The sequence below is a fragment of the Sinocyclocheilus grahami genome, unplaced genomic scaffold, assembly GCF_001515645.1.
Source record: "Sinocyclocheilus grahami isolate Dianchi unplaced genomic scaffold, SAMN03320097.WGS_v1.1 scaffold48.1, whole genome shotgun sequence".
NCBI lineage: Eukaryota > Metazoa > Chordata > Actinopteri > Cypriniformes > Cyprinidae > Sinocyclocheilus > Sinocyclocheilus grahami.
In genome coordinates, this window is record NW_015505227.1 from 389073 (window position 1) to 408365 (window position 19293).

The window sequence follows — 19293 nt, forward strand, 5'->3', positions numbered from 1 at the left end:
GCTCTGATTGGCCAGCTATCCAGTGCGTTGTGATTGGCCGAATGTTACGGAAATGTTACGTCCCTTACCATACTGTAATGCCTGCGGCAACCACATATGACGACCCCGGACTGGACTCCGCTTCGTCCACGGTGAAAGTCGATCCGGCGATCGACAGCGCGAAGTTGAAGTATTTCCTCAGCCAGCACGGATCAGCTCCAGGCATGACGAAGCGATATCGTCCTCTTTTGGAAGGCCAAACAAAGTAGTTTCGCTTTCACAACGAAGCACACCGCACCTTCACAACATGGCGGCGGCAACAATACTACAGCGAGAATAAAAGTTACGCCTTCTTTCTTTGCGTGAACATTTGGGCGGCGTTATGCAAATCTTCCCACATAGTGACATAGGTATGTGGGGGCATGTTAGAACGAGCCGTTTTAGGTAGGCGGGGCTGACTCTTAACTTTTATAAAGAATATCTCTTTGGATTTGAGGCTTTAGTCTTTGCAGCTTTACGGACCTTCTTTATGCACCAAGAGCTTGTAACACTCCAAAGAGAAAGGAAAAATTTAAATTGCATCATATGACCCCTTTAAGAAAATACAAAGAAGGAGAAAATCAGAGGAATGATGGATGATGTGAGGGAAAGGGAATGTAAGAGGAGACAGGGTGAGCCCGAGCTGGATTCAGTTGAGGAAAATGAGACAAATCCAGGCAGATCGCTGCTTATCTGAGTACTGATCCAAGACTGGTATTGAGACACACTAGTGTAAACGCCAGGGAACTTCGGTAGTCCACAGTCTCAACCAAAACTCACAATGCCAGACTGAATCCACTGGGAACCGTTCTTATTTACCATTGGACCTCCAGAGTCTCCCTGCATAGATTAAGAAAACCTAATGTTAATATCAGCAGGGATTTAAAACGGGTCAAAATCGGTGCTAACCCCACTTCTAAATTATGAGTGTGAACCGCTTTACCCAGGGATAAAAGCGAGGTTTAGAAAGACGCTAACCCAGGGATAAGCCAGTGTCTAAGTGATATCATACCTGACATGAATCTTTTCCACCCTCATTTAGTCCAGCACACAGCATGTTGCTTGTTATGATTCCTCCATAGGCCTTATTACAAACACTGTTGTTTACAATTGGTATCTGCACCTCCTGCAGAATGTTTGGAATCTGGATGTCTTTAACATAAATGGCATGGTGGAAACAAGTTTAATTATTTTCTATTGACAAACACTATACAAAGTTTTGAATCAGAGACGTGTTTGATTGAACTCACCTACAAAACTGAGTTTGCCCCATCCAGTGATCCAACTCTTAGTGCCTCCACCAAATACACTACCAGCAGCTGCCAGACAAACTGGCTTAATATAATCAGTGAATGTCACAGAAGAGGAGAGCTGGAGCAATGCTATGTCATTGTTTTGGGTAGTTGTGCTACAGCTGGGATGGTTGATGAGCCGAGTCACTATCCTGGAGATCTCATTTGGGTTTGAGACCAATAGAGGCAAATATCAGTGTCTTAATTCATCTACTATCTATTAGCTATATATCACTTCATACTTCTGGAAGCAGCGAGTTGCAGACAAAAACCCAGTCTTTATTGATTAGACTCCCACCACAAAAATTACTTCCAGATGTAATTTTATGAAGGCTTGCTTGCCAGGGCCAAGACCCCACAACTGCACCTTGTCCTCCAACAATCTTGGTGTTGAGGGGAGCCTGACCGCATACTGATGAGAGAAAAGAAAGTTGATTTTTCTTGTTGAAATCAACATGAAACCAAAATTAATTAAGTTTACTTTCTGAATAATCTTAAGTTGTTACTAAATATATGACATTATAATTAAAATTCATGCTCCAATTCATTAATTCTAGACAAATTAAATCAAAACTTTTTATTTAATGTTTGTATGGTCATTAAGAGCATAGAAACTTACCATCTAACTGACAAAGTGAGCCTGTAAAAATGAAGAAATAAATATTTTGAGTTGTTAAATGGATTAGAGACTATAAAAATGAATATTATTTTATTTATGTTAGTTTTCTTGACAATTTTAGTTCAGTCAGAACTGGTTCACACAGAGATATGCAGGTGTAGAAGCGCTGACACCGATAAACTGGTTCTTTGAGTAGCGCATATCTGTGTTTCCACTCATATCAATATTATTAAAGACCAAGTCATAATTCTCTAATTTATGTCATTTTGGTTATACTTTAAAATGTTATAGTATTACAGTATGCTTTAAAACCAGTGTTCTGTTAGTATATAGGCCTATACACACACAGCCATTGTCCACACATTTTATTAACATGAATCAATACAAATGCACTGCAATCACATTGCATTTAAATAATTTTTTGTTGTGCAATAACCTAATACTTTGTCTCTGGCCTTAATGCCTGTAGTGGAAGCCCAAAACAATCAAACTGCTCTCTGTAATAAACAGGGAAGGAGTGTAACTTATGCACACTGATTGCAAATTGGACATAGGCTAATTGTTCGTACTGGCAGAAGACACCAGTGACCAAGCTGATTTTGCGTTTACTCACTGCAAAATTGAGTTGCTATTTAGTTGCTAAGAGTGCCATCTAGTGCTGTGGCAGAGGAACTGCAGGCTCAAACGTACTTGGTTACTAACGTAACCTCGGTTCCCTGAGATACGGGAACGAGTACTGGGTCGCTAGATGCTACGGGAAACTCCTTTTCTCCGATTTACTGAAGCCTTTTTTTCAATCACAGCAGTGCATCTGCTGTTCATTTCAGAAATGAACCAATGACGGCGCAGCGGAGCTGCGCGAGCCTATGGCGAAGCAGCGTGCCCGAGCCCGCCAAAATGGGCGGGGCATCTGGCTATATAAGCAGGTGCTCGGCGTAGGATCACTGATTCACATCGACTGAAGCGACGACAGAGTCGTGCAGCATCAAAGCACGGCTAGCTACGCAGTACTCGTTCCTGTATCTCAGGGAACCGAGGTTACTTTAGTAACCGAGTACGTTCCCCTTCGATACTTCACTTCGTATTGCGTCGCTAGACGCTACGGGTACCTATTCAATCACACCGTGCTATGGCAGACTTATAAGTAATTGTCCAGGGCGTCCAGAAGGGGGCCCTGTAGATCAACTACAATGAAGCAGGCCATAGCCAGAGACCCGGATTCTTTTCGGGGTCAAGAGGCGGCAAAGAAATGGGCTAACTCATAGAGGTTGAGCCCGGCCTTACATAATCGTTCTTAGAGCTTTGCACAGCCTCGGAACTAGATAGGGCCGAGAGCGTGCCGGAAGCTAAGCCCAGACGTGGGAACTTAAGTGGGTTTGAGACATAGTCAAACCCAGCAAGGATTAAATCCAGCCTTAGGGCGGGGATATGGTTCCTGGAGCGTTTTGAGCTCAGAGAGACAGTTAAGGCAGCAGCTGCAGAACTGGAACGCTTCGGCAGGAAGTGTCGCATGGCTTGGGACGACTTCTGTGCAGGCGTGAAATGCTCGGCGAACCCTTCCACAGCAGGTCCGACAAGGCCAGTGGGGGTGACCGGGGAGTCAAGGAAGATGGTTTTATCCGCTTCTTTGATCTCCGTCAAATTCAGCCATAAGTGACCTCCCAATGGCGCGCAGGGCCAGATCGGTGGCGCTGCGCAGCTCTCTGAATGATGCAGAGTGTTCTGGCCCAGACTTATCAATGGCGCGAAGGAGCTTTGCCTGGTACACTTGGAGCACCGCCAGAGTGTAACGTAGACGCAGCCTGGCCCGCTGAGATGTAAGCACGACCAGCGAGGGCTGAAGTCATTCGGCAGGGCTTCGAGGGGCAGAGGTGTACAGCCACCACTTCGTCCAGGGGAGGCAGCTTATCATAGTCCTTCTGTGCAGCGCCGTCGACCGTAGTGAGGGCGGGAGAGATAGAGGAGCGTAAACAAACTAAGTAGGGGGCGCGCCATGACTTCAACAGCTCATCGTGAACCTCTGGGAAGAAGGACGGAGCTTGCTGAGGAGGGTTCTGGTGGCGTCCCGGCAGAAACCACTCATCTAGGCGGCTGCGAGTGGGCTCTTCAGGCGAAGACCACTCCAATCCGAGCTCCTCGATGGCTTTTGATAGGACATGGATGAGCTCTGTGTCCGTACCAAACCTGGCGTCGATTGGCTCTGCGGACGGTAAGGGGGCGGGGTCAGCAACGGAGCCCGACCAATCCTCAGCATCCGAGGCCGCTAGGGACATGCTGTCATCAAGCGGCTCGTCATCCGATCCCCCAAACGAAACCAGGTCACTCGCGATGGCAGAGGGGCGCTAGTGTGGATAGGAGAACGAGACGGGGGAAACCTCTCTTTGTGGAGAGAGTGGGGTACGCGGGCCTTGAGCCGACGTAAGCTCACTCATATCCGAGCGCTGTGATCCTCTACCCCGCTGTTTTTTCCTCACAGGTTCCTGGGAGGAAGGAAACGGGGGGGCGCGAATGGCGGGGTCGCTCTCTGAAAAGAAAGCTATCCGCGAGCGCAAAAACTCATGCTCTCGCAGTGGGAACATGACATCTCAGTGAGCGCGGCTTCTGCATGGGATTTCCCCAGACATTGCACGCATTCACTGTGCCCATCATCAGTGTGCAGTGGTGTATTGCACGAGCCACAGCCGTGGCGCGACATTTGCAACAACGTCGCAGGAAATTTGCTCAGAAATTTGCTCTTTGTTTCCTCAAGCAGGAAAACATCAACACAGGCGCTCTGCAGACAGCTCGTGAGCGAAGCGCTGACCGGGGCTGCCTTTGAGAGCGACGCGGGAACAAAGCTGCTTGAAGCGGCGCACTGATCAGTGCTGCTTGAGAGTGGCGAACGGCGAGCTGTGGGCGGCGAGCTGCAAGCGGTGAGCAGAGAGCAGAGGCGGTGAGCTGATCTTGCAGTTGCAGAAAGGCGGCTGGATCAGCTTGCTGGCGAAGGCTTCAAATCTCGTAGACTCAGCGAAGAGCAGTAGATGTCATCGCTGAAGGAGAAAGAATCAGTGATCCTATACCGAGCACCTGCTTATATAGCCAGCTGCCCCGCCCATTTTAGCTCTGCTGGAGAAAAGGAGTTTCCCGTAGCGTCTAGCGACGCAGTACAAAGTGAAGTATCGAAAGGGAACTCATTCACTAACCGTGCCTATGGTACGCAGGAATCTGTGCTACTTCTGATAAGAATAAATGTTTCAGCTTTCAGATTCCGCCCATGTTATCACAATATTCAAATAATGAACATTAAAAAAAGTTATGTTGAAAGCTGAAATGCTGTACAACTTACCGAAACTCTCAATTAGTGTTTCAAACGCGCAAAGACATTAATAAAACAGCTTGTGAACAATATGTCACTTGACGTTGCATTTACCTCAGGAAAGTGATCCAGTGTTCACAGTTCGTTAGTTTGCTTAAAAAAATAAAACACTAGAGGGAGCTTAATTATACAAGCATGTTTGAATAAATCTGACATGATGACAATGAAAACTGTGTAATTGAGTTGGACTCTGGTGTTAATTTTAACCTCTAAAATTATAAGAAAAGAGCAGACAAATATTGCAAAGTCTAGATGTGCCAAGTTAGTAGAGACATATCCCAACAGCCTAAAGGCTGTAATTAAGGCAAAAGGTGGTTCAACAAAAGACTGACACAAAGGGGTGATGCTTAATTCCATCTCAGTGATTTTTTTCTGACATGTTGGTGTTGTAGCCTATCTTTCACTTGGATGTTATAAGTTGCATTGAGTAAATACAGCTGGATAAAACAAAAAGTGTGTCTATCTTCATTTCAGGCTGCAAAGCAACAAAATTTGATTATTTTAAAGGGGATGATTCTTTTCTATACACACTGTATGTATATGAATACATTGTACGAATTTATAAAATGTACATAGGCCTATGAGATAACTTGCCCTGTGTCACGGCAAAGTCTAGATGTGCCAAGTTAGTAGAGACATATCCCAACAGCCTAAAGGCTGTAATTAAGGCAAAAGGTGGTTCAACAAAAGACTGACACAAAGGGGTGATGCTTAATTCCATCTCAGTGATTTTTTTCTGACATGTTGGTGTTGTAGCCTATCTTTCACTTGGATGTTATAAGTTGCATTGAGTAAATACAGCTGGATAAAACAAAAAGTGTGTCTATCTTCATTTCAGGCTGCAAAGCAACAAAATTTGATTATTTTAAAGGGGATGATTCTTTTCTATACACACTGTATGTATATGAATACATTGTACGCATTTATAAAATGTACATAGGCCTATGAGATAACTTGCCCTGTGTCACAGGGACCAGAAGCCCCAAGGTGGAACAGGGCTGTGTGGCAGGGCTGATGGTGGAGCTGAGGGGCTGGAGGGAGCCAGCGGAGGCAGAGCCGAGGGAATGACTGGCTTAGGTGGAGCAGGCAGGAAAGGAAGGTAAGATATGTACAAATTCATCAAACAGGTGCTGAGTGAGGAGACAGGCTTGGTGTAGGGCAGGAGCAGTGGCAACGAACTCAGTGCTGGACAGAGAGGGTGGGAACGAAGACAGAACTGGTGGAGATGAAGAACTAGAGCTGGGCAGCACCAGAGACAATGAAGAAGACTCTGAGCTGGGCGGAACCAGTGACAGTACAGGAAGGAACCAGTGGTGAGGGAGGTTTGTGGGTGGGCATGGTGGGAAGCACTACCTCCGTTTCCCAGTCAATAAGGCATTCCTCTGTATCAAGCTCCATTAATAGTCCCTCTGGCATGGATGTTAGGACCGGATCACACACCTGGTCAGACTCACTCTGGGACTCAGGCTCTGGGGCGATGGTTGGCTCAGTCCCCCTCTCTGGTACTGGCACATTCGTTGCTGCAGGCTTGAACTCTCTGTCCGTGGTGGGCTTTGGCTTAATGTCTCAGCATGGGGGTGATGGCTGGCTGGGCTCTGGAGGACGAGCAGAGGATGGTTTGGGTGCTGTGGGGTTGAGATCCTCCTATCTGTCTCTACCATCTCCGGTAATATGGGGGGGGGTATCCACATTGAAAAAGCATCTAGACCACAAACACGATAAATGTCCTTCGAGGGCCATCGGAGCGCTGAGTCCTGCCCGGAAGAACACACAGAGGCTGTTGTCAGGGTAGTGCACCAGATAGACAAGATCTAGAAACCTTTGTGTGTGCTCCTTGAGGGAAAGATCCCCCTGTGAGAGGAAGAAGATCTGCTGCTAGATCCATTTAAGTGGTCCGTTCTTCTGTCACGGTTGGTTGCAGGGAGGAAGATTTTAGGCTGGATCTATTTGCAAGCAGTTTTATGTAGGTGAGCATAATCAATTAACCAATGAGTTACCTAGGAAACTAACCAGCGGCAGGAAAATGACAAAGGAAACTAGTATAACCAAACACAGGAGCTAGAACTAAAGCAAAACAGAACAAGAGGGTATTCCAGAAAGCAAGGTTAACTTACCATCACATGCTCTGAACTCTCGGTTGATTAACCCAAACCTTCCTTGCTTGAGGTATGCTGGTTCCAAAAATGCGTCTGAGAGTAAGTTCAGTCAACCCAGAGTATGTTTGTCGTTAACACACAAGACATTCTCAATAGAGCAAAGAATTGACGAGTCACTAAGGAAACTAAGAAAAAGAGCACCATACTGCTTCCTTCTTTTTCTTTTCTTCAATGGCCATTTACATACTTAGTGCATATCACCACCTAATTGGTGGTTGTGCAGTCCTTTTTCTTTTTGTTTAATCTTTAATTACTGAGAATAAGGATTATATTGTTTGTTTGATGTTAGTTATAAGACATATCACATATGTATTTTTATTATAGAAATACATTATAGAAAATGTAGATCCATGATGTGTATATATAATGTAGATCCATGATGTGATATGTATATATCTATATATATTACAGTATATAGTATATTATATAACTATATTGTAATAATAATATTGTGCGCAATCTGCCACACCCACTGGAGTATCGTCAATAGGTCACGCATGCGCTGATAGCTCTATAGTAAACTAACCCTGAAACAGAACCTGCTCCGGAGCAGGTTATGTTCAGAGAATGATTTGCTACTTACACAAGTTACCTTCATTTTTGTAACTGAAAACTCGGTTTATCCGCTTACTACCTTACTTATACACGGGTATGTCACATAACCTGCTTTCTGGAGTGCCCCCCAGATATGTGACACCCTGACCTGACCTAACTGGTTTTGTGATCACCTGGTTACCCCAACCAAAACGATCTGTGTTCAAAGTGCATGTTTTTATCTAAATGTACATCTCCCAAGATGGCCTCGGTTCAGTTCACTTTAAAAGGGTCTGAAGGCATTTTCCAACCTGTCATTTCCTTTGTTACCAAACAGGGACATATATTGTTACAATTTTCTCCTTGGTTTAGTTTGCTTTAACAATTTATTTTGCGGGATTCCACTTAGCATCAAGATGAATTCACAAATTAGCTGGGACACACACACACTTTATGTACACTACTAAGCTTGGGGTCAATTATTTTTTTCACTTTTATAAAATTAGAATTTCAAAATATTGTATCATGGTTTACATAAAAATATTATGACAGTATAAAGAGAGAGAGACTCGCATCGAGTGAACATTCCCCAAGTCAGTTCCTTCTTTTGTATTTATTTTGTTTATAGACAGTGTGACAACATTGTATTTAAGATAATTAAATTTTCAACAACCAGTATCCCTGATCATATTGCAGAGCTTCAGACCCTATATCAGTTATGCATATGGTTTATCAGACATATAAACATACAAATAATCTGTATCATTCTAAAAAATTATCGATTGATCTCTACTACTTATGCAAACATCCTGAATCTCAGAGGGCACAAGCAGGCTGAACTTCAGTAGTGTATGCTCTTATAATGTCAATAAGAGTAGTTTTTCAAGAGTAGTGCACTTTTTAAAAGATAAAGATTAAATAAAAAAATTAAAAAAAACGATATAATGGATCTTTTCACCTCTTTATGAAAGCATATAGAGCACAACGGTCCTCTTCATCAAAGAACCCAGAATTACTGATCAAACAATCTTTAGGAAGAGAGATAGAGGGAGAAGGTGAAAGGAATGATGGAGAATGTGAGAGAAAAAGGTAAATAAAAGGAGGTTGATGTAAAGATCAATCCACTGAAGGCGAGCGTAAGTGAGAACCCAAGTGCAGTTTATTTACAGAGTGATCCAAACATCCAAACAATAATCCGAGACACAGACTTGACATGAACAGACTTGACTTGACTTGAACAGACATAGCATGATCAGACTTGACACAAACAGACTAGACTCACCAACAGTGGGTTAAATACATTCAATACACGACCAAGGCACAATGGGAACATGAAGGCTACTTATAGCAGACAAGGAGGGTCACATGACATGAACAAACCAATGGGGAACAAGACACATGACTAAGACTACCAATCAGAACATGACACATACACAAGGCAGAGAGACATGAGGCAAGGGAAGCATGACACTAACATGGAGCATGAAACAATTACAAAATTAAAGACATGGAAAACATGAACATGAAACAGAACTTGCTACTTACACAAGTTACCTTCATTTTTGTAACTGAAAACTCGGTTTATCCGCTTACTACCTTACTTATACACGGGTATGTCACATAACCTGCTTTCTGGAGTGCCCCCCAGATATGTGACACCCTGACCTGACCTAACTGGTTTTGTGATCACCTGGTTACCCCAACCAAAACGATCTGTGTTCAAAGTGCATGTTTTTATCTAAATGTACATCTCCCAAGATGGCCTCGGTTCAGTTCACTTTAAAAGGGTCTGAAGGCATTTTCCAACCTGTCATTTCCTTTGTTACCAAACAGGGACATATATTGTTACAATTTTCTCCTTGGTTTAGTTTGCTTTAACAATTTATTTTGCGGGATTCCACTTAGCATCAAGATGAATTCACAAATTAGCTGGGACACACACACACTTTATGTACACTACTAAGCTTGGGGTCAATTATTTTTTTCACTTTTATAAAATTAGAATTTCAAAATATTGTATCATGGTTTACATAAAAATATTATGACAGGATAAAGAGAGAGAGACTCGCATCGAGTGAACATTCCCCAAGTCAGTTCCTTCTTTTGGATTTATTTTGTTTATAGACAGTGTGACAACATTGTATTTAAGATAATTAAATTTTCAACAACCAGTATCCCTGATCATATTGCAGAGCTTCAGACCCTATATCAGTTATGCATATGGTTTATCAGACATATAAACATACAAATAATCTGTATCATTCTAAAAAATTATCGATTGATCTCTACTACTTATGCAAACATCCTGAATCTCAGAGGGCACAAGCAGGCTGAACTTCAGTAGTGTATGCTCTTATAATGTCAATAAGAGTAGTTTTTCAAGAGTAGTGCACTTTTTAAAAGATAGATTAAATAAAAAAAATTTAAAAAACGATATAATGGATCTTTTCACCTCTTTATGAAAGCATATAGAGCACAACGGTCCTCTTCATCAAAGAACCCAGAATTACTGATCAAACAATCTTTAGGAAGAGAGATAGAGGGAGAAGGTGAAAGGAATGATGGAGAATGTGAGAGAAAAAGGTAAATAAAAGGAGGTTGATGTAAAGATCAATCCACTGAAGGCGAGCGTAAGTGAGAACCCAAGTGCAGTTTATTTACAGAGTGATCCAAACATCCAAACAATAATCCGAGACACAGACTTGACATGAACAGACTTGACTTGACTTGAACAGACATAGCATGATCAGACTTGACACAAACAGACTAGACTCACCAACAGTGGGTTAAATACATTCAATACACGACCAAGGCACAATGGGAACATGAAGGCTACTTATAGCAGACAAGGAGGGTCACATGACATGAACAAACCAATGGGGAACAAGACACATGACTAAGACTACCAATCAGAACATGACACATACACAAGGCAGAGAGACATGAGGCAAGGGAAGCATGACACTAACATGGAGCATGAAACAATTACAAAATTAAAGACATGGAAAACATGAACATGAAACAGAACACCACATTACAGTTGAGTGAACTTCTGAATCCATTGGATTTGAATTCAACAAATCCAGGTGGGTTGCTGCTGAAGTATGCAATAGTGTAACCCAGTGGTTAAAGTATGCAGGCTGTGTGTCCACCAAAGTGTTTTTTTTCTTTTCTTGAGTCCAGTGTACATTTTTCAATTGTTTGCAGTGGGAGCATTGAGTGTTTTTATCTTGTCACCGAGAGTTTAAAATGTTCAACAAACCAAATGTGTCACATACGTCCTGAAAAATGAAGCCAAAACATGTTGATAGCCCCCTGGTGGTTATATTTTCAGGCTTTTTTATGCTTTTATTTTGATAGGATAGTAGAGATTTGACAGGAAAGCATAGGCAGAGAGAGGGAAGCAAAATTGGCAAAAGACCTTGAGTAGGGAATCGAACTTGGGTCACCGGAGTGTGTCCAATCACATCCATTTCAGTATGAGACAAAGACCACACTGTCCAGCCGTGTTGTTGACTATACTTAACAGTGGAGTAAGAAAAAAAATGAGCAAAAAGATTATTATGTAAGATAAATATGAACCAGTCAAGTAGGCTATTTTTAACAGCACTTGAAATGATTTTTGCTGTTGACATTACTGAAACTGTAGTTGCGCTAGAAATGCTAAAAAAGACTAACTTTTCAGAAGCACTCATAAAAACTAAAAGTCAAAAGAGAGTAAGACCGTTTGATCTCCTTGTAATTTTCTTTTTCTCATTTTTTTTTCATAACAAATGTATTTATTTATTTTTATCTGTCTTGGACTTTACCTGGTTCTGATTTGTCTGTGTTTATGCAGAGCGTTATGCTCTCTCGGCCACCGTAGTTAAGCCTTCCATGTCAGTTTCTTGTTGAAAATGGACTTTGTGACATGTTGTTGTGATCAAAAAAAAAAAAAAAGATTAATCGTGAGGCGTGAAGACAGAAAAGCTGCTAACCTATGCCAGCAGACCTTTAAATCTGTCCTCACGTCCCATGACTTGAGACTTGTAACATGTTGTAACTATCACTTTCTTTGTTTACATGATGTTGAAATAAAATAAAATAAAGTTAAAAAAATTTAATTAAATTTAATCTGTCTTTGGCAAAACTGTAGCCACTTCAAGAGCTGATGCTGTAACGTGACTGTTTCCTAACCACACAAACAACTGCGATAAGGTCACAGTGATTAAGTCACTTCTCTGAGAAAAGACCTGCCTGTACTTTCACAATTCTGAACTTGTCAGACCTGTATGTTTTCATAATTCTGGACTATAGGCACCTATACTGTCAAATGTGAGTATGTGAAAGCTATTCATATTTAAAATAGCAGAACGATCAGTCATTTTGAAAGATTCTTGTGTTAACAAATTTCTGGGTCTGGGGGTGTGCAGAGACAATGAAAAAGACTACATTTGTAATGACCCTTTGAGAACATTTGAAGAATGAAATTAGGAAGTGGATGCTCACTGATAATTTCTGCAATAACAGCAGTTTCCAGTAAGTCACATCATGTCCAGAACAATACCCTCTATGTGTGTATAATCTGCTCACGCTGAAAAAAAAGGGACAACACAGATTGTTCAATTTACTCATATTATTTGTGATCTACACAACAACACTGTGCTTCTCTTCTAAAGTTGATTTTTATTTTGCTTGTGAATTCTGTAACTCAGAATTCACTAAATTGTCAGTCTACTAAATTAAATTATGTAGGATGAATGAACCAGTCAAGTACTGTAGCCTATGTTCAACAGCACTTATTTTTGCTGTTGACATTACTGAAACTAGAAATAGTGTGCTAGAAATTGACTAACTTTTTGAAAGCACATATACATATATATATATATATATAGCAGGGGTCCTCAAATCTGGCCCACGAGATCCACTTTCCTGCAGAGTTTAGCTCTAACCCTAATCAAACACACCTGAGCATGCTAATCAATGTCTTCAGGATCATTAGAAAATCACAGGTAGCTGAGTTTGATCAGGGTTAGAGCTAAACTCTGCAGCGCATTGGACCTCCAGGGTAAGATTTGAGGAACCCTGATATATAGCCTATAATGTTTCTGTCACGGGTTGCTACTGTGAGGAGCACGGAGCGAGGAGACCAGGATTACAAAACAAAGGCATTTAATATGCTTCTTCAGAGAATCACACGTAGCACAAGGAGGGGACATAAACAATTCCAGACCAAGAAACTCAAAACGGGATTCACTATAAATACACAGACACCAATGGGACACACCTGGGAGCAAATTAACTAATTAAACAAACACAGCTGGAACCAAATTCATACAGATCAGGAAGGACCAAATAAGGAAAACAGGAACTAAACGGGAACATATACGTGACAGTTTTGTTGTACTTTCTACTTTCTCCCTGGCATTATTTTCTGTAGTGGAAGCCAGAAACAAGTTAAATTGCATTGTAATTAACAGGAAAGAATCGCAACTTACTCACACTGATGGCCCCAGACATAACTTATTCAATACCTGCTCTTGATTTAGTCGGTTTCCATGTTATATAAAACAAATAAATGAGAAAAAGCTTTTGAGTTATGAGTTGGGGCAAATTGCATATAGGCTAATTTGATGTATTGGTAGGTTTTAATCAACTTAAACAGGGCACTATTTGAGGGGACATCAATTTGCAGTGGTGTCCTAAACCATAGTGGATGTTATTGAGTGCACTTATTCAATCCCATAATGCACCGCAATAATGAGTGTACACAACTGATGCAGATGAATGATCCATTTATTCATTTTCAAAACCACTGGTCCAATATTGGTACAGCAGCACAGTATTTACAGATATACATTAAGTATAATTTTATTATTAAATAGTTTAATTAAGGTTTATGCTAGTTTGAACCTGGAGCTGCCAGTTTGCTAACTTTCAAAAGATCACTAAACAGTAAGAACAAAAGCAGCATTTAATTCACTCCTTTACTGTGTGCTATTACTAATGTAGGGAATAGTGATAAGGGTCACGAGCAAATGAAGATTCATCAATAACTTTCTTAACATTTATTATAAATGAATAAAAAAAAATAAAAAAAAATAAAAATAAAAAGTAGGAACAAATGCAACCATGACGCCCCCTTAAGGACTGTGTAATTTTATTTTGTGAAACAAAAGTTAATGATCAGCAGTAAATCTTCATCCAAAGGCCAGAGGGCGCTCTCGCGCTGAAACTCCAAATACGCCTCGCAGAAGAAACATTTCAAACACTCGACTGACGTTATGAAGTGAGTTTGGAGTAAATATGTTATTAAATGTGGTATTTTCACATGCTTTCAGATGGAGCAGCATTTACTTCACAGAGCCGTAGTTCACCGAGAAGCTATGCAAACAGCTGTCATTATCGCGAACGATAATGATTTCTTCGATTTCAGAATCGCGCAATAAAATCGTCTGCGATTTTTTTGCGTAACTTGTCAGTGAACTATGGCTCTGTGTAGTAAATTCTGCTCCATCTGAAAGCACGTGATGATTTCCTGCTGATTACAGAACCGGCTTTAACAAAATGCGCATGACAATTGCATTCGATTAATCGTGCAGCTCTAGTATCTGAGCATCACAGCATTTACAAAAGTCCATATTATGCCTATACATTTTTTTTTATTTCTTTGATAATTAACTAATATTTTATTCAGTAGTACAATAAGAGATTATTTTAAATAATTAATTTGCTACATTTATGTAGCTCTTTTCTCAAAGCGTTTTACATGAATCTCCTCAACCACCACCAATGTGCAGCATCCACTTGGATGATGTGACGGCAACCATATTGCGCCAGAACGCCCACCACACACCAGCTTAACTAATATTTTATTCAACAGTACAATAAAAGATTGTTTTCAAGAATACAATAATTTATGGCCCCCCCCCCCCCCCCCTCCCCCCTCCGGGGGAGCCGATCACGGTGGCTGCGGCGTACCTGGGGGTAAGGACAGACAGACGAGGCGAGAGAAAATGAGATGGAAGGATGAGGAGAGACAGACGAGAGAGGGGAGAGAGGAAAAAATAAAAAAAATTCTGGGTCCGGTTCCCCGACACACTGTCACTTGGTCCTCAACCGGCTGAGAGGCTCTCACTCGCGGTGCCATGCGATGGTACTGGACATCGTTGGTGGACGGCCCACCGCTCCTCCGCCTCCTGGCGGCCGGCGATGGCACCTCCTTTTGAGGGCAGCCGGCAGCGAGTCCCCCGTTCCCTGCTCCTCCTTGATCATGGCGGATGGCAGCAGGCTCCGGCCTCCTGGCGAACAGGCAGACTCCTCCTCGACCCAGGTGCGCGGCAGCGAGCTCTCCGTCCCACCTCGTCTTCCATCGTTCCAGCACCACCGGCGGTCTCTCCGCTTGTTCCTGCTGCCCGATCTCCTCAGCACCGCGATCCCCCTCAGCAGCGAGGGCTCTTGACAGCATGTCCCTCCTTCCTCCCGGGTTTCGGCACCAATGTAACGTAGTTTGTAGATCGGGAAGGAGGAGGCGGGAACCGGTGGACATTTAAACAAACTTTAATAAAATAAACAAACACAAAATAGCGCGACAGCCCCTCGCGGATGACTGTCGCGCACAAATAAAACCAAACCACAAAATAAAGTCCAGGCCTGGTCCTCTCTGTTACTCGCTCATTAGCAATCACTCCACCGGCCTCGCTCCATTCCCACGGCTCTCGGCCCCGCCCCCACTCGTCACACAATACATTCTTGTTCTCTCTCAACAATGCTCCAACATCACATGCAGATGGCAACGCAATCTTGCTAAGCTGCATACTATCTGCACCTCTTCTGCTGCACCTCTGTCATTTTCTGTGGGTCTTCTCTGTCATTCCTTAGAGGACAGGAGCTTGATATTGTTAATGATTTCAAGTATCTAGGAGTCACATATGACTCCACCTTAACATTTAAACGTCATGTAAAAAAGGTGGCAAATAAAGTTAAATTCGATTTGCTGAATTTTAAACAAGTTAGACCGTTTCTTGACGCCAAAGCTGCCAAGTTGTTCCTATATACTATGATCTTTTCACATATTGAGTATTGTTTTACAAATTGGTCATTAACTAGCACAATTACTCTTAAAAGTATTGAATCTCTATTTAAGAAAGCTATACAAACTTTTGATAAAAAGGCATTGTCATTCCACTATTGCGACATCTTAGAGAGACATAAATTTTTAAGCTTTGACAATTTCAAACGTCTCAAGTATGCTTGTTTGGTATATAAAGTGTTGTTAACTTTATATATAATCTTGCCCCCCCCTCCGCTGCATGGCTTTTTCCAAAGACTTGAAAGTGGAGGTAGCACACGGGCCTCTGTAAATGGGGACTGTGTGATACCATTTAGGCGTACCACTTTTTGACAAAACGTATTGTCAATAATAGGCGGTAAACTCTGGAATAATTTGCCCCTCCCAATAAGAGAGTGTCCTACATTCAACCCCTTTAAAACTCATTTAAAACAGTGGCTTCTAGAAAACCAGAGATGTATTCATTTTTAATTGTCACACATTTATCACCCATACACTTTCACTGTTAAACTGAATGCAGTATAGAGGTGGATGAACAATGTCTTCTCCATCATGCATTTCTGTTTTGTTTTGTTGTTTGTTGTCAATGTATATGTCACCATTATGTGTATCTTTTCATTTATAGAGAATGAATGTTGTATTATTGTTGGCTGTCTTTATGTTAGATTTATGTTACCTGCCTAGGGACTGCAGATGAAAAGTAGTTATTGTTACTAATTCTGGCATATTTACATGGTGTATATTTATACAACAATGTTCATGAATCTGCATGGTCCCTATTAAATAAACCAATAAATAAATAAATAAAAATTTCTTGTCAGTCAGCTGTCAACAAACTTCATTCTGGCTATTGCTTCTCAGTGTACTCTTAGTATCGTGGGCTTCACTGAGACCTGGATTCATCCAGAAGACACCACAACCGCTGCTGTTCTCTCTAACAACTTCCCTTTCTCTCACACCCCCCGTCAGGTTGGAAGGGTACTGGTCTTCTCATTTCTAATAATTGGAAATACTCAACCCACTCTTCCCTAGGCAATAAAAAAATATTTTGAGTTTCATGCAATTATGGTAACAGCTCCTGTTAAACGCCATATTGTAATGATTTATCGCCTTCCTGATCAACTGGGCACCTTTATAGAGGAGCTATATGCTGTCCTCATTCTCTGTGGATGGCAGTCCACTTGTGGTCTTTGGTGACTTTGAAATCCATCTGGAGAAGCCTTACACGGCAGACTTCCGCTTCCACTCCTAGCTACATTTGATCTGAAATGGCTTACCACCACAAGCACTAACAAATCAGGCAACCAGCATAACTTATGTTGTGAAATTTTACTCAAAAATATTATTTTTGGTAATAATTACAATCAATATGGTGATTATTTTAATGATTATTTCAATATTAGAAGTCTTAATAAAGGCTGTGAGTCTTAGGTGCCCCCTACTGGGCAAGTATGGTGCTTTCCATTGGGCAGCGCCAATGAACTAGAGTAAACTATTGAACTTTGGGTGACTTCCAAGAATATGTCAAGGATGGCACAAACAAGTATGATGAATGACCATGAGGACACCTGCATCTAGGGAGAGAGGATGAGACCAAGGTTGAAATGGAAAATGGTTCAAACTAGAAGGAATCTACGATTAGAAAGTAAACCAAAATGAGAACGAATTCATTGTAGCAAAACTAAGACCAATCAGAGGCCGAGTTGTCCATTTTTGGTTGAAAAGACTGATAAGAACGAGGTATAAATATGGGTGCCTGGACAGACAAAGACTCCAATGCAGCGGCTGTCATCTCGACTTTGTTGGTGCGTTCAATAAAGTCTTATTTTGGCATCTGGAACTCCGTTTCTTGAATTTTATTTTACGACTTTGAGAAGACCATTGTTTGTTCCACAACACATTGGCATCACGAAAAGGATTGGCCCGAAGCTCGTGGTTGACAAGAGCCGTCGCAGGTGAAGGCCTGGCTGACACGCAAACAAATAAATAAAAGGCGCCTAAAAGAGGATTGTTTGCATGGTTTGCTAAGGTCACACCTGTGGTGGTGATCTAAGACGGGTCTTTACCAAAATCAAATCTAAGAAATTGAGATTAAATTGGAAAAATATAAAGAAAATATAAAGTAAGTAGTAATTAAGGAGTTCCAGATTTCAGAAGTCACACATGCGGAAGATGGATAGGAGATTTGAGTGCACAAGAGGTGCACATTGCCGAAGAGAGGCATAAAAAGCCTGTGGTTGCCACTTCCCATTCAGGGGTACTTGGGGGAGCCGAGGAGCTGCTTGTAGGTTGGTTAAGAGGGCCTTGGTGGTACACCTGTGGGAAGGGGGCTGCTTGGACGGGTTTTTGTAGATAAGAAGTGAAACTGCATGCGGAAGATTGATTAGAGATTTTGATAAGAGATTTGAGTGCATAAGAGGTGCACGCCTAAGAGAGGCATAAAAAGCCCATAGTTGTCGCTTCCCATGCGGGGGTGCTTGGGGGATCCGAGGAGCTGCTTGTAGGTTGGTTAAGCGGGCATTGGTGGTACCCCCGCGGGAAGGGGGCTGCTTGGATGGGTATCTGCAGATAAGAAGTGAAACAGTTAGTCTTTTTTTGTCCATTAAATGTTGAGAGAGAGAGATTTGTGTGTGCGCTGATGCATTACAGCACTAAATGTTTTGCTGAGATATTAACCCTACTGACTGCTTTGTGTTGTCCTTGTGCTTTGTATACATGATTTATGTACATATTATTGGTTAAATTGGAATGAAAATCTGTATAAGTAGTTGTGAGAACAATAAAAGTAAAAATAAATAAATAAAAATAATAAATACATTGAATGGAGAGTAAAGAGTGTATAAGGAGAATTATAAGAGTTGAAAGAACAAAGAATATTCCAAAGAACTGGCTTTGTCGGCTGTTTGGAGATCATAAGTTGCCGACGCTGTGATCCAAATTGTGAAACACAGTCATTGATAAAGAATAAAAATTGACTGGTTTTTCACTCCTTGAGCGAGAGAGAGAGGGACCAAGGTTGATTGATGTTTCTCTCTCGTCTGATCTCTGTGTGTGTGACGGAGGGAGTGGAAGCACTGAGTGGGAGTGAAGGAGCAGCTGTGTGTGTGTAAGCGAGGAACCTCTGTGTGTGTGAGAGTGAAAGTGTCTCTGTGAGTGTCTGCAAAGAGTGAAAGCAAAAGCAGAAGTGCAGAGAGGAGGAGAACAGAGCAGCTGTGTGTGTATGGGTATGCAGGGCCGTTTCTAGCCAATTTGACGCCCTAGGCGAAATC

General features: G+C 41.9%; 1 pseudogene; it reads right to left on the bottom strand.

Annotated features, from left to right (window-relative positions):
- Nucleotides 1–573: 573 nt before the first annotated feature.
- On the bottom strand, nucleotides 574–1479 carry LOC107582908 (mast cell tryptase-like; annotated as a pseudogene).
- Between the last annotated feature and the right edge of the window lie 17814 nt (nucleotides 1480–19293).